This window comes from Pinus tabuliformis, chromosome 3_2, assembly GCF_031772625.1.
Source record: "Pinus tabuliformis cultivar Carrire ecotype Pingquan chromosome 3_2, CPIR1, whole genome shotgun sequence".
Lineage (NCBI taxonomy): Eukaryota > Viridiplantae > Streptophyta > Pinopsida > Pinales > Pinaceae > Pinus > Pinus tabuliformis.
The window spans coordinates 598,714,512-598,729,370 of NC_142302.1; the positions used below are offsets into that span (position 1 = coordinate 598,714,512).

The 14,859-nt window shown below is 36.1% G+C and overlaps 1 pseudogene; it reads left to right on the forward strand.

The window, feature by feature from the left end:
- Window positions 1-12,668: 12,668 nt before the first annotated feature.
- On the forward strand, window positions 12,669-13,617 carry LOC149182011 (tubby-like F-box protein 6; annotated as a pseudogene).
- Window positions 13,618-14,859: the final 1,242 nt, after the last annotated feature.

A 14,859-nucleotide genomic window follows, 5' to 3' on the forward strand; every position in this document is an offset into this window, starting at 1 on the left:
ACCAAGAATCAGGAAAAGAAAATATTGACAACATCGGGAAAATATCACAAGATATAGGCAAATTTAAAAAATACAAATTATTCAAAGACACAAATAATTGACTTTATGCCCCTCCATCGATGAGTAGAGAAAATAATTTCATGAGTCTCTTGATAATATCGAGATATTTACAATATTCTCATGCTATTTTCGAGAATGAAAACACTGCATAGTTTATTGGCAATAATATCGTTCTCGGGTAAAATTTGTGACATTACAATAATACCAGGACCATGATAATCACAATGTTTGCAACACTAGTTTCTGGAGCTACTCTTTTGTCGATTCCAGATGTTGATTCAATATGTTCCTACAATTGATTTAGATTTTCTCTTGGAACTGATTCAGAGTGAAGACTTGGAACTTGTAAATGTATTTACAAATATTCTTCAAACCCTATTTCTGTTAAGAGAGTTTGTTAGAAAAAACTAGAAACTAAATGTAAGGCTTTATTTGCAAGTTATTTATGTGGTAGAAAAAATGTCATGGCTCCCAAACATAAAAAGGATCCTACATGGAACCATTTCCAAATAGTTAGGGATGAAATGTTATGCAACTAGTGTCCCATGGAAATTGGTGGGGTGGTGGTTATACATAGACTAACAGTCGAAACAACACCTAGAAAATATACTAGGGAAAATTCAATATTTATCTAAAAACTCAGCCAAATTATAATCTAGCATGCAAGCTGTTATTGAAAGCTATAACACGAGGAAAAATATATGCAAGAAGAAATAGGAAGAAATGGAAGTGAACATGATAATGAAACCCATAGTTCTGAAGACTCCACTAGTCATCCTGCTAGGGATACCTTTAGAATCCCAATCCATCCAAAACATGAGGGTGATTATGGCACAAAGAACACAATCCTACAGGCAAAGAGTTGACTCAATATTTGTATCCAACAGGTAACAACACCCTTAGTTCTTAGCCCACCATTGATAACAATTGGGGGAAGTTGCTTGGGAATGCATGGCTAGATGGTGACATGATTCAAAGATAAATTACAATCTAAGTTCAGCAGGATACAAATAGGGATTTGGACACAGATTTACCAAATTTTTGAAAACCAAGGATCCAGATATATTAGGAAAATGGAAAGTACAAAAATATTTTGTAATATATATAAAGAGATACAATTAAAAAAAAAAAGTCAATAATCAAAACCATTCAGGAATGACAAGAGTAAAACTACAAGTTTATAACCAAAACCAAAAAAGAAAATTCTAATGCATGTTACTATTAGCCATCCATGTATTATAACTGATAATTTGATAAGTCATAACCACCATTGACTATTGATAATTTTGAAGACCATCTCGGCATGAGAACATCGCAATTCATAACAATATTTTTGTAAGCAACATCCACATGTCCATATCAATAGTGAATAAAGGGGTGTCTTGAAGACTATGGCAAGACTAAATAATAGTGTTAGTGAAGTGACCAACATCATAGCAAATAAGGTAAGAATAGACATTGAGAACAAACCTTGAACATGATGATAGATAAAACCTTCTCAAACCTTGAAATTGTACAAAACATTAAGTAAAATGATTGGCCTCCAGTTTCTCACCATATCCCTTTCTATTCCTTTAAGAATAAGCTTGATCAAATCTGCATTTACCTGCTCCCCCATGTGCCTATTTCCAAGGATTTTCAACACACCCCAAGGAAACACTTACATGAATTCAAGACACATTTCTAGCCATTGAAATGGTAATTATAACAAAACAACCCAACATCAAAGCAATTCCCTACAGCAGAAACTAACATTAACAAGTTAATGAATAAATGCATGCAGAACTTCACATTTAACTTCAATGTCACTATAGTTCATTTTTAGGTTAGGCAGATTCTTCTCTTTTAATCAATGCAGCAAAAGGTAATGAGTTTAAACTTTAAAGGCATTCCCTTATATCAAGTTATACACAAAAATTGTCACAACAAAGCCCAAATGTTGGCTACAAACAGCATCTCGAAACAAAAAACACGAAAATACGAGGAGTTTTGATATCAACAAAATTGTGAATTGTATAATTTGAAAATCCAACACCTCTTAATTGAGATTAGCCTAGACAAACTCAATTGCTCACCAAGCCAATCAATACAGGGTAAAAGGGAATTGTTTGCCACTCAATGAAATGCATCTAAACTCCATGTTAACTGATATAACATCAATAAAATATGATACCATCATGATATATATTATATAACTAATAAATTCCCATAAAAATGCTAACGATATAGCATAATATCTCTAGTCCAAGTAGCTCCCATATTATGGAAAACATTAACTCAAACAATTTGAACCAAGCAGAAACATGGAAAAACAAAAAAATATGGTGTACAAATACATTAAAGTATCATAACAAAGTTAACGATAATTATTGAGCTATAGATCGAATAAATATCATATGATACTTACTTAGGGAGCACCACCAAAAATATCATCTGGAGTAGACGTACACTTCAAAACCAAGTCAACATCCTCTGTCTTGACTTTCACCATTTCAAGGGCTCTTATAGATGACTCTACAGTGAAACCAATTAGTGTTTCATCACTTGCAAAACAAAGTGAGCTTAACGACATTTTATTCCATGTAAGTGAGGAGGTTTTGGCAAGCCCTTTTTTAGTATCCACAAAAAAATATCAATTCTAGACTTTCCTTTGTCTATTCCTTCCTTTGAGTACAATTATTCAATCCCCATTCTTACATAGTAAGCCTTATTTCCTTCCATATGCAAGAGTTCCTAATTGTGTGTTCCTTGTAATGATGCTCCCTAATTCTTCATTAAATATAAGATCTAGTACTACTCGGAGTCTCAATATGTAGGGAAAATATGTTTCAACTTATAGAACTTTAAATGTTCATTCTAGTTAAAATACCTTCAACAACTTTGTAGTCTTTGTTGTTTCTAAGGCCTTTGGGATTGCACATACAATATCAAGCCCTATTGTCTAGGGATATGCTTTCTTAACAGCGTGTTAGTGCTACATCCACTCATGTTCCCAACATCAACATCAAAGTTGAGGTGCCTCGTTTGATTAATCCACAGAAACTTAAATGATTTGATTTCCTGGTGACAATGTGTTTGTACCAACACTTTCCCAATAACTATAAAACCTGAATATAGAATTTTGGTAGCTACCTCACACAGAACTTGTTAGAAATTTGGAATTCCAACATCTCTATCCACTTTCTTAATCTAAAAAATAGGATTTTCTAGCAAGCAATCATAAAAAATGTATATTTACATAAAATCTTTGGAGGCTTTCTAGTATTAGCTGCAAAAGTAATAAACAAAAAATATTTTACAATAGCTCTAGTCATCATCAAATAAGTAAATGACACTTGGAGTGTTACTATAGTGATCCATAGAATTAGAATTTGGGTGTGTTGTAACTAGAAGGAATTAAGGTGGCAGTTAACGTTTTGGGGCATAAGAAGTTGCTTCTGTTATCAGAAAAATATGATTAGATGCATTATTTCCATAATCAGATGATCCTCCAACATCACCATTTTTTTCAAACAAAACACCGTCCCATTTGGCTTGTTGCATGTCAGTGCTAATGAAATTTTCTACAAGACTACTGCTATTGGTTGTTGCAAATTAGAAGATGAAAGATGGGGCATCCCTAGTGTTTTTCTAGGCATGCCACCAATGGGAATGGAAATGGACACTATAAATTTCCCACTGCAATCTTAGTAGCACCTTCTGTGCCTAATTCCATGACACGAGTGGCACTAATCATAGTCAAGCTTGCACACTGAGCATTTTCCAAAGAAAATCAATTGCACAAAATGGTACTTAACTGGCTTTGGTGTAATGCATTACAACCAAAAATCAATGATCTAGAATTCAAGCTTCTGTTTAGGAGAACTACGAAAGTGACCAATATCATCATGTCGTACTCTTTGATAGGTGAGAGATTTCATATTGGAAAACATCTAACTTGATATTATTGCTCCAATTTTCCTTAGCTTACAGTCTTGTTTCAATCACAACTCCACCTACAACAATTAACCCTTCACATGCCAAATGTTTCTACTTGATACATTAGGGATGGAAAGATTGTGGGGTGAGGAATTTCCTTGTGATGCTTGTCCAAGTTGAGTATTTTGCGACATCAAGCATTAATTAAACCTTTGAGCAGGGACTTGTGAACCTAGAAACAAATGAAAAGCCAAATGTTGTTCCAATGAGGATTAGTGAGTGAAGCAATTATTGTGCCTTTCTTATGTTGTAGTTAATATTAGAAGTCAAGTTAGGCATGAATAATTGAATTGTTTTTTCCAAAGGTTCTCCATAAACGGTGCACATGGAATAGATCCAAACCATGACCTAGTGTGCTAAAAGTGTGCTTTCTCCCAAATAAGTAGCCATGTATGTAATAAATGTGTAAAATTCCACCTTGGACATCAATGTTAGAAGTACTAGACTAGAAAGACAAATAACTTGTTGTTCCTCCATATAAGAAATGACTCTAGCAAATGGATTGTATTCTTTGTGATGAATGGATCTTAAAGTCAAAAGAGATCCAATAATTTGTGAAGCTGTTTTTGCAAATTTTGCTACAGACACTTTGGGAAACCATACCAATTAGCATGAATAGCCATGCATAACCTCGAAGCTGCACTATTATGCTTATCATGTCATCCACGTATTTCAGATATCAAACCACTATGCCACTTGTCAGCTTACCATGAATTCTGAGGGTATGCTAAAGCTGTTTTCAAAAACCACTTGTGGGGATTGAGCCCAGCAGTTGGCTACCAGATAATCCCTATAAATTCGAACTTGGTACAACCCAGCTATACTTAGTATTATTTTATTTTGAGTATATTACGAGACAATGGACAAGGGCCCAACACTATTTTTCTAAAACTTGGTCTGAATTGGCTCGATGGGCCAGTTTGGTACTAAATAAGACCTACTCAGCCAAGTAGATGCATGATGACCCCATACAGAATCCAAGAAAAAAATTCTATAAAGAGATATCCCACCCCTCTATTTGTCTCACACCTTTCTCACAGAGCATTTGTGAGCATTTCAAGTTTTGGAGCAGAGCTGAAATCTTGAAGAGCAATGTGACGCTTGAGCTTGGTGCTAGTTTGGAATTTGTTTTAGGTTGTTTGCAATGGATTTAGCCAGCTTAATCAAAAGGCTATAATATATCTTGAAGCTTGGAGGAGTTGTGGACCAAATTCTTATGCCCACTGCCCATTATTTTCATTTCCAGTCATTTTTTCCCTCTCTTTAAATTGCAAATGTTTATGCTCTGGAATTTTTCCCTGTTTTTAATCTTTTTCTCTTCAAAATTCAAATATTTGCCTCTTTAAATTACAAATGCAAATCATCTTAAATCTGTCCCTGTTTTGAATTTGACGAGACAATGGAAAAGGACCCAACATTAGTGCTCTAAAACTTGGCCTGACTTGGCTCGATGGGCCAATTTGGTACTAAATAAGCCCAACTTAGCCAAGAAGATGCATCATGACCCCATACAGAATCCAAGAAAAATTCAGTATTAAATTAAAAAACTCAAAAAAGCAAAGCATTAAACTGAGAAAATTGCTATAAAGAGATCTCCCACCCCTCTATTTGTCTCACACCTATCTCACATAGCATTTGGAGTTTTGGAGCAAAGCTGAAATCTTGAAGAGAAATGTGAAGACAATCCACACCTCTCAAGAAACTACATTTCCATGGAATGTGACTTTGTAAGTCACACACAACTGAAGAACCATGTGAATTGTAACTATTGGAAGGTGTAGTTGCAAATATTTGCAAGATATACTCAATGCTCTGTTGTTCATCTATTGCCATGTATCCCAAAGGATTTTCCAAAATCTTCATGAATGGACTATTTCCTTTAATGTTGTCATCTAAGGAAGACTTTTTACTGTTATCTACAATACTTGCACCAACTAAAGTTGTATCTTCAGAATCAGAGACAAGTGAAGTTCCTCTCATAGAGCCAATGTTCTGGGAATCTATAGTCATATGAATTTTGTATTGCAACATATGGTCAAGTATGAGCAATAACATAGTCACCCACTTGGGAACTAAAACGTTTTCCCCTGTCAGGTTATTTGGCATAGAAAATTTCAATAAGTCCAATGAATACCAACAAGTCCATTCTTGGTTCCTATATGTCTAGTATTGTTGTCTTCACTAAAAACTAATGCCAAAATATGAGAAATAATTGATAATGGACTAGTTCCTTTTTTAGGTCCATCCACCTTACAAAGATTTAGTTTTTGAATAAGAAGGGAAACAACTCTCAGAAGGTATTGGCTTTTGTTTCAGTTGCAAAAAGTCACAATCAAATTAGTCATGGAAAAAGCAATCACATATGTACCTTGCAATAGATTCATACATGTAGTTAAGATATCCTCAATGGGAGGATTTTCTCGAGGCTTCTCTTCATAAGAAACATCTCTTCCTTTTTCATTGGCATTGTCTTTGGGAACCTCAGAATTACCAAGCGACAAGGCAAGAGCTTGGGTAAGTTCATCTCCTTCTTGTATTGGCTCCTCAGGATGACTAAAGAGCCACTCCATAGCCAGTTCAACACTATTTGTTTCAACACGCCTCAATACTTCCTCTACCATGGACCTTGGAAATCCCATGTCAACCATCATAGAAATGGAAGCCTCATCAGGTGGATGATGTAATGCCCCACTTAAATCTTATCTTGCAAATTTTATTAATGTTTACATTATCTGAAAATATTGAGAAATATTGGTCTAATATAAAATTCATGATTTCTATTATACAAATTCCCAACTTACCTTCTCAGATTGAATCTTAGGTAGGATATGGTCTCCTTCCATTATTTAAAATAATATATATATTCATCTCACATTCCCCAATGTACCCTCACATTTACTAGGGAGAAGACATGGTCCTCTCCAACTCATTATCAATATATATATATATATATTCATCTCACATTCCCCAGTGTACCCTCACATTTACTAGGGAGAAGACATGGTCCTTTCCAACTCATTATATATATATATATATATATATATATATTCATCTCACATTCCCCAATGTACCCTCACATTTACTAGGGAGAAGACATGGTCCTCTCCATTTAATTACATCTCACATTCCCCAATGTAGCCTCACATTTTCTTGGCAGAAGACATAGTCCTCTCCATTTAATTATCAATATATATATTCATTTCACATTCCCAAATGTACTTTCAGATTTACTTGGGAGAAGACATGGTCCTTTCCCATTAATTTCCCAATTTTATATTCATGTCACATTTCCAAATGTACTCCCAGATTTACTTGGGAGAAGATAAGTCAACTGTAAGGATGGATGAGAAGTTAATGACATTAATGAGAGGTGGGTGAGATGGAGAAGAGAGGGAGGGTATAAAAAGGGAAGGGGGAAGGAAGAAAAGGGGGGATGTGGGGTCTTGCTCATGATTTTGGGGTTGGTTGTGATTTTAGGATTTGTTGTGATTTTGGAGACCTTAGGAACCTGTGGAGGTTTCTTGGGTTGTTGAGAGGAGGGACTTATTGTTCATCTTGATCTGGATCATTCATATTGGACACACACACTACATCTGGTTGGACTTGGGCTCGGAGGTCTAGGGAAACTGTGGAGGTTTCTTGGGCTAGGAATTATTTCCTAGTTGGCTGGGAGGTAAATCCAGTTGGGTCCGTCAAAAGAAGTGTTCAGCAGGAGCAGCAGGACAAAGGCATCTCCACCAGCCACTGAGATAGGTATTCCTCTATAGTATACCTATGTAAATTTTATTAGAATGTAAATGATAAAATTTTATTTTTCTAAAAGTCTTGTAAGTGAGTAAACTACTACCTCTTATTGCATTTAATTTTTATTTTCTTTTGGAAAAGATTGATTAGTAGACCCTAGGATAGGGCTCTTACACATGGTATTAAAGCTTTGGTTCAAAATCTCAGCCCAAAACCCACTAAACCCAAATTTCTCTATAAAAGCTTGTACCCCTCCTAAGGAGTCATAATCCTAATATATGGATTCTTCAAATTTGCCATCCAAAGCCCACCTTGAACTCACACTGAAATCGTGAGAGATTTGAAATGAATACAGTTTTGGATGAGTTTTGTGCCTGCCTAGAGTTAAAAATTCATTCATAGTGATTAAAAAAAGACATTCGTAGTGATTATTCAGGAACACCATTTATTTGTGACCCACGTTAGGTCGGCAAAATCTAACCCATCCGAAAGGTATTGAAAGGCACACTACGCTGATGAAAACCACTAAGATAGAACCACATGAGTATTTTTTCTAGGGGGAGGGCCCACTCACAATAGCTTGCTACTGGGGCTCTTAGGCGTCCCTTGTGCGTTGCACTCCAGCACTAGCCTCGCGCACCCCAACGACACCAACGCAAAATAATATATATGATGCATGGTAAATTGAATTGTTGTTTGTTTAATCGGTGAAGAGAAGTTAAGTTATGGTGCTCTGAGCGTTTGTTTGGAGGGTTTGTCATTTGGTTTAAATTGTTGTTGCTTCCGGTTCCTTTCTGCCCTGAATTTAAATCAACTCCTCGCCTCTCTTTCTTTCGGCACCGAATTTATATGCTCCTTGATTTCGATTTCGATTATCAATTATCTAGGGCACGTCTGCCACACACAGTGATTGTTGTTTCTTAATCTAGATATATGTATGTATGCCATGAAGCGAATTCTTCTCTGCGCCCTGAAGTCGTCATTATGGTGTTCCAGTGTGAATTTGATTGATTTCTATCAGCAATTTCAACGTTTCAAGTGTGAATTTGATTTTGATTCCTATCAGCAATTTCGATGTTTCCAGTGTGAATTTGATTGATTTCTATCAAGGATTTTATTTTTTCGCTATCACTGAGATGATGCTGGGTTGTACAGAGTGAAATTCTTGTTGTTGCGAAAAGGCAGAATAGGGGGATTCTCAGGGAGAGTGTTGCAGGGTGCGTGCTCAAGAATACAGGATGATTGCTGAACTCGTTTTGGGCAAAAGGGCGATGACAGTGCGCCACCATATGTTTAGGATGGGATATACCCATTGCAACATTTGTGGAATAATGTCATGTTTGAAGCTCACGCGGGTGACTGTGAATACACATATTTTGGACGGGAAGCTTAAAAAAGGTTGATGGTAGGAATGTGAAGTTACCATTTTGAGTGGTAATATGATCTAGATGTTGTGGTTATGAGGTTTATTGACTCTATTTGGTGCAAGGGTGATTGGACAAAGATCACCCCTGCCCACAACGTCACGCACAGTTCTTCATTGGGAAGTTCAGACACAAAACTCAAGCATGTTCTCAACAATCTAAAGAAACAGATACAACAGGTATTCGTCCATAGTTTACTTATGTAAATTTTATTAGAATGTAAATGTTAAAATTTTATTTGTCTAAAAGTCTTGTAAGTGAGTGAACTACTTCCTCTTATTGCATTTAATTTTTTTTTTTTGAAAAAGATCGATTAGCAGAACCTAGGATAGGGCTCTTATCCTGGTAATGGAAATTACATTGCTTGCAACCTCAAGGGTTGTTGCTGTTACAATAATTAAAATTCGAAACCACAAACAACAATTAAACCAAGTCCTTTTTCTCACCAATTGCCCACTGGTCTCGGTTGCACTCACACTCACATTCACTATTCCAAATAGCTATCAATGGCTCCTTTTAAAGCTAGGAATTATGGTTACCCTGTTTCTGCATTTTCTCCATAAATATAGGATTGTAGAACTCATTTTGGGCATAATGCATAAAGTCAATGACAAGGAGATATTTAAGATGTACGCCTGAGTATCCCCACATGATCTACATAGGCTCCCAAGCTTGTGGTTTCAGCATATGGAACTCACTCTACTCGCATGTTGCGTTTCTCTTGACATGATATTGTCCATCTTTATCTCTATTTGAGTGAGTGTTTTGTGCTTGAGATAGAATTTTATTATTCGCTGCCAAGAAACACAACGATACCACTCCTAGCCAGATTTTTGGGAGCTATACCCTCTTCTTGAGCTCCTCATTTGACAAGACCCAATCTTGGCATGATTGCTAGGTCTCCTTCCTTTACTGGCCATTGTCCTGTTTCTTCAGCTTTCCAACAAATTCTGTATCATCCATTTTTATAAAATCACCTTTCTCTTTACCAAGTTCAACATTTATGATTTTGACTTGCTTTGCTTTCAAAGACATCGAGCATTGCTCCAACACTCTTCATTTTAGTTTTATTTAACATGACCATATTTCTGAAGGCCAGCGAGATTTCTTCTTCTTCTTTTTAACTAGAACATTATGCACTCACATTGCAGCTGGAAAATTCGAACTCTCCTTGCATATAAATTGCATTACAATGAGACAAAGCAGGGGAAGGTGGGAAGGTGGCGTTTGCCAAGAAATGATCCTGCACCCAAACTCTGTGGAGTTTTTACATGCATACACTAAAAAGCTCAGATCAATAAGGCAAACCATTGCATATCATTCAGGGAATTGATGGACACTTATATTTTCGTAGCTATTCCTGTCAAGTCTTCCTATCCTCACGAGAGGTGAGTACATAGCTATGTGATTGCATCCCAAATAACTTAGATCAATGCTATAGCTACACAATTGTATATGTTGAAGTCAGGGGTCACCTGCTTGTAGTGCGTTGTTTAGCTAAGCAGAACAACTTTAGGCATGCTTGAGTTTATGGCATACTGTTACCTTTATTTGTGCAAATATTGATGCAATGGCACAAAAAGATGAAAGAGAATTAGCCGGCTCTAAAGTGAATGGTAAGATGAAATCCCTGAGTGAACAGATCTTGTATAGGACTTGAACCGAATCAAATTGACCTAACAGGGGTCCCTGTTATTAGAGAGAGCATTAATTGGCTATTTTGCCTGATTACATGTTCTTTCCCCAGACAAAGCAATCACAAGCTTATTCTCTGGGCAATATATATATATATATATATATATATATAGACACACACACACACAGCCAATATAGGCCCAAATATATATATATATATATATATATATATATAGACACACACACACACACAGCCAATACAGGCCCAAATGCTGAACAGTGAACACCGACCACCATGATGGCGCCATCAGTCTGTTGCATGTGGGTTTTGATCACATGCAAAACACAGTGCTATGTAGGATTTGGCCATTCACAATCAAAGATATGTGAGAAAATCAACCACAACATATGCCAGTAATCATAGTTTCCAATCTCTCTTTGTTGGCTACATGCTCCACAACATAGTTGTGAGTGCCATCGTAGGTTCAAGAATAAATAAAAGGGAGCATGACACATTAATAAACAAAATAAAGGGGAGCAAGACACACAAAGGTGGGGCAGGAGGAGAGTTTTATATTCGGAGGAAGCTAAAAAGAAATTGTTTCAGAGAGGCATTGGGAGAGGGTTTAAATAACTCGGCAAAACTGAATTCTCTGTGGTTGCGGATAAGGCTGGCAACAGGAAAAGGGGTCTACATAATTCAAATTTTGGGAGATTCCAAGATAACCAAGTAGATCAATAGTAAAGTGTAATTTGGGAGATTCCAAGATAGCTGACTAGATGAATAGCAAAGTGTAAATCTCCAGAATTAGATCCTTTCCCCAATCTTCTTGGAAAGGATCAAGAAACTAAAAGAAAATTTCAACACGCATATGTAGAGTTCAATCTTTCCGCTGATGAGCATCCTAAGCCCTATTACAGTAGGAAGAACAACAGTATTACAACCCTTTTTGGGTTAGGCTTTGACATTGACATTGCAATGTATCTTCAAATTTCGATTTAAAACAGTCAATATACAATCTATATTCAAATTCCTATTTCAAATACTAAGTATATGCAATTTATATATACAAATTTCTATTTCAAATAGGAATTAGAAATACCGTCTTTTTCCCTTGCAAAGGATTAGGAGCACAAACACAGCGTCCCCTTAATACGGAAAACACAGCATGACGATGCAACATATTACTAGGAGAATGCAAACAAACAAGAAACGTTTGCCTTGCTGTGAAACTTTTCCGGTTACACTGTAAAAATAAATAAATTGCAGCATTGTTGGGACTTGAACCGGTGTCTCCCAGGCAAGAAGGCTAACCAAGTAAACTAATTGTATAAAGTAATTTTAAAGACAACCTTCTAATTTTTAACTTTCAATTGTAATTAGTTGGAAACGACAAACAATCAATCCATCGACGATGCAGCTGGACTTATGTTTATAGAAAATAGAATAGATTGGAACTGATATCCATCTATGAACGGAAGTAATTGAAAACAAACAACCATCAAATAATTTTGCAACTGGTTTTCGAACCATCCAAGGATTTTTGAAATGGTTTCCTCTATTACCTCTTCAAAATCAAAATCATAATTTCCATCCTTTGATACCTACAACAGCTTCTTTGCCTTGCCGAGTGAAAGAAGAGTGCCCAACTTCACTTCCCAGTCCCAATGCACAGCCTGCAAGGGTGGAAGTTCGGATGAGGGAAGGGCATGCCCTAGATATCCATATGTTTTGTGCTAGATAGCCTGGACCGAAAGATTCTATTGTGCAATGTTTTATCAAGCAAGATAGGACTACATCTGCTTATTATTTGTACCTGGGTTTGGGTTCAACAATTTGTGAAAATGCGAAAATTCTTCTTGTTGCTCGAAAATTCAGAAAGGCTACAAGCACTGATTATATCATCTCGTTTGATGGAGAGGATATGTCAAGGGGAAGCAACACCTACGTAGGAAAGCTGAGATCAAAGTTTCTTGGAACCAAGTTCCCATTATATGATAGTCAACCTTTTCATAGTGGTGGTGTAGCTACAAGTCATGCAGGGAAACTGGTTGGTTCAAAGCAAGTTTTCCAGCTAGTAGCTATAATGTTGCTCACATTTCCTATGAATTGAATGTTTTCGGCACAAGGGGTCCAAGACGAATGCAATGTACCATGCATTCTATACCACTGTCAGTCGCAGAAGTAGGATTGAAAACTTCAACTGATTGAAATTCCATCAAGTACTCTAGTGGAGCCTCTAGCATCTTTCTGTTCCTCTCGCTCGAAGTCAGACATTAGTGAAATTAATGCTTTTTTCAGGCCTCTCAATAGTTGGAACTTGAAAGATGATCCATTGATCTTGAAGAACAAATCCCCAAGGTGGCATGAGCAGCTTCAATACTGGTGTTGAATTTTCAAGGACAGGTGACAGTTGCATCTGTAAAGAACTTTCAACTTGTTGCAGCTACTGAGCCTGTACAATCTATGTCTCAGAGTGATCAGGTTAAGGTTATACTCCAGTGTGGAAAGGTTGGAAAGGATATTTTTTCTTTCACTATGGATTACTGATACCCCCTGTCAGCTTTTGAGGCATTTTCCATCTGTCTTAGAAGTTTCGACACTAAGTTGGCTTGTGAATAGATGGACTATGATGCTGAGGGTTGAGCATATGTGGTGACCAATATGCCTAGAAATAATTAAAGGGTCTCAAATTCTTAGTAGTGCATACTGGTTTGTTTTATAATAATCCTATTGTATTATATTTACTTTTTTATTCTTGGTTCTCATGATGTCTAACATGCACAAGATTGGTAACATAGAAATTAAATTGTAGCAGAGGATCAGCACTGCAATTAGCTGCTGGTATAACATGGGTTGATGATGTTTAAGGCAAGTCAAGGCATGAGAATATTTTGTATTTAACTGAACACGTCTTTTTCTTAGATAGATGCAAGGGTATTGCTTAGAGAATCTTTCATAATCCTCAAATATGATGAGTAGTTTTAAGAATAATAGCTCATAGGAGGCTTCCAGAAAGCCTGTGGACTAGAGTCTAGTATATGTCTTTTGTAGTTTGGACTAAATGTTTCTTCTCCAATGATGTAGAGTTCAGGCCTAGGGAGATGTATCTAAGGCTTCCACTATGTAAATCCTTTTATATATTTGATGTTGCAATTCAAAATCAGAACCATCTATATTGGAGGATTTTAGGGACTATATATCAAATTATGAATTTATTTGATCATTTATCCTGTTGATATCATGTCATTCTGATGAGAGACATATTTAGCCTCTTCAATATGGACTTTTCATGGAAGTTATGCTGTTACACTTTACTGGCATAGAATTCATGCCATCTTCCGACAGTGTGTTACATATGCAAGATATTGTTTTGTCAAGGCCCAATTAGAATATGAGTCATGAATGCTTAAGAGCTATTGGCTTATTGTATGAGGAAATAAAAGATCAGGTGTCCAAGCAAGGGGCACCTTCTAAGATTGATGTAGCTTGTTCTTTTTATATCAACAACCTCATCCTTTATTCTAAATTTAAACGAAATTGCTAGCACACCAATCATCAAGTTTTGTTTTCTCTTTTCTTTTAACTGTTTTTTTTAGATAAGCATGGTAACTTGGAATGTGGCATCTCTCAGACCATGTAGAAGTAACAATTATTTTCTGTCGATGAGGCCAACTGCTTGCACACAAACAATAGATTCCAACTTCCCACATTCTTGGAGAGGTTTATTTGATTATTGCATAGTTTTTTTTTTATTTTTGTATAAATTTTCTCGTTCCTTAATCTATCGACGTTTATATCTGTAATTGTAATTGGCATCTTACACATCCACATAAGTCAATTCTTTTGGTATTTAAAAACTAAAATATTTATATTGATTTTGGTATAAATTTTTCAAAAATTAGTAGTTTGAGGCAAGGCCCTGAAATTGGTTATACCGTTCTATTTGAAAGACTGTAATTATCCGATCCAAGAAAAATCTGACAAATATTGCACTTCTCCTCCATCTTGATTTAT